This window comes from Pteropus vampyrus, unplaced genomic scaffold, assembly GCF_000151845.1.
Source record: "Pteropus vampyrus isolate Shadow unplaced genomic scaffold, Pvam_2.0 Scaffold72, whole genome shotgun sequence".
NCBI lineage: Eukaryota > Metazoa > Chordata > Mammalia > Chiroptera > Pteropodidae > Pteropus > Pteropus vampyrus.
Window position 1 is genome coordinate 2,342,799 of NW_011888853.1, and position 2,232 is coordinate 2,345,030.

Genomic DNA, 2,232 nt, shown 5'->3' on the forward strand with positions numbered 1-2,232 from the left:
TGGTTGCTATGGAGATGAGCCCCACCCAGAGGTTTCCAGAACTCCTCGCTCTGTCAAGTTAGATTTCCCCAAGGCCTCTCCTGAGCGATTCCTGCTGTAGGAGTGTTTGCACAAACCTCTTGCTGTCCATTTCCACTTCTGTGCCTCCAGCACCTCAGAAAGCCAGAAAGATGCCCGGCGTCATCTCCGAAGGTGTCCAGCAGGAGCCCCGTCTGGAGGGAGCTCAGGGAAGGAGGGACCAGAGGGGCTCTCTGGGCCTGCGCCCCTCCCCACCACTTCCGGGTCCTCCTTCCCAGAGCTGCGTGGGATGCTCCTCTCCAACTGGAAAGATGCCCTGTGGGGTAGCCCCAGTCCCTCTCACTCTCTTTTTCCCCTTCTTAAACCCATTTCTCACCTAAATTACAGAGTGATTTTACACTTTCAAATCTGATCGTATTGTTTCTCCATTGGAACACCTGCTTGGCTGCCCATTGCTCCTAGGAAAAGTCCGGAGTCCTCACCAGGCTCTGCCCTGCCGGAACTGGCCCGTCCACCTCATGCCACTCGCTCTTCCTCCTACAGGCTGCCCCCCCGGAGTGTTCTGGCCCCATCCAAGCCCATGCCCACCCTTTTTGTCTTGCTTCCACCCTGAGTGAAGCCAACAAGGACCACTCAGGGCCTCCAGCAGTTCTTAACGCATCCTCCAAGAGATGAAGAAAGGGAGTGGCCTCGCATTCCAGATTTTGAATGTTGGCATCAAAGGAGAATGTGTGTGCTGAGTGTGGGGGTGAATGGGACACAGACCCTGCAGCTAAATGCTATTTTCCTCCCTGGGGAAAACCCCAGCGCAGACCTCAGCCCCTCCCAGCTCAGCCCTGTCTTTCTGGCCAGCCCTCCTGTGTGACCATAGTCTGGGTCCAGCCTCACCCTGTGCCTGGGAGCAGGGCAGGTGAAAGATGGCTCCTCTGTGAGTGTTCCTTGGGAGGAGACAGAGGGGTGGATGAAAAGGGAGGGGAGAGTGTGGTCTGCCTTTTTCCTCCTGGAGTGTGGGGAGGGGTGGGAGCAGTTGGGGGTGCGGCGGGACCCAGCTGTCCGCAGCTGCCAAGAGGGAGCGATGCTCAAGCCCATTGCTCTGCCTGTGTCTGGGACTCCAGACCCTACTTTCCCACAGAAACAAAGCTCAAGTGGGAGGTTGGCTCCCTGCCTGGCCCGAAGGAGCCAGATTCAGCTAATAGCAACACAGCCTCAGAAGACCCTGCGCACTCTCTGCCACTGTCTGTGACTGGCAGGGGCGCTGGCAGGAGCTAGGAGACCAGAGATCTTGGGGCAGCTCCGCCAAGGGTGCTGGTGACCATGGAAACCGCTGCCCTGCAGAGGGCAGCTCTTAAAGACAGGAGACAGTGCTGGGAAGCTGGGGCGTGTGTGTGTGTGTGTGTGTGTGTGTGTGTGTGTGTTTAGACGTTTCTAAGCACAGGACGCCCCTAAGCCATGGAGCATGGAGCAAGAGTCCTGGACTGGGTGGCCTCGGGCAGGTCCTGCCTGTCTCTGCCTCGGTTTCTTCATCTGGACATGGTAGTAATAGAAAGTTTGGACTAGACTGGTAGTTTTCTAATGTTTTCTTTTTCTTTTTAACAGTTTCCATTTTTCAAGCAATCTTGGGTAAAATCCGCTCCAATTAAAATGTTGGCATGGCTGGTGAGGGGCTAGCTCCCCCGGAACCCCGCTGTTTCCCCTGCTCACCATGCCAGCCTGCCCTGCCTGCTCCTTGGAACCCCAGGTCTCAGAGCATGTCTGAAGAGCCGCTGGACTGGATCATACACACAAATACACAGACGTACGCCCAGGCAGACACGCAGACATTCATACAGCACACACATGCATAGGCACACAGACACACAAATACCCACAGAAACACATAGACTCACACGCACACTGTCCCTCCAGCTCTAGCATAAGCCAAGAGTCACAGAGGGAGGGCAAGGGGTAACACTGTAACCTGGGCGGCATCCCACTGGGGGTGCCAATCTCCTGCTCTGAGCTGTGAAGCGGTAACACTGGGGTTTGAGATGAAGATGTGCAAGATTCCATGAGTCTTTGGAAGCTGGGAGTCGCCCTACGAGTGGCAGCAATGTTGTGGTTGTAGACTTGTCTAGTCAGGCCTGAATTCAGACCAGGAAGCACTAGTCCTCATGTGTCTAGCTCACATTCTGTGACATGCCAGGGCCCTGCAGGGTCAAAGACCAGAGGGTTCTC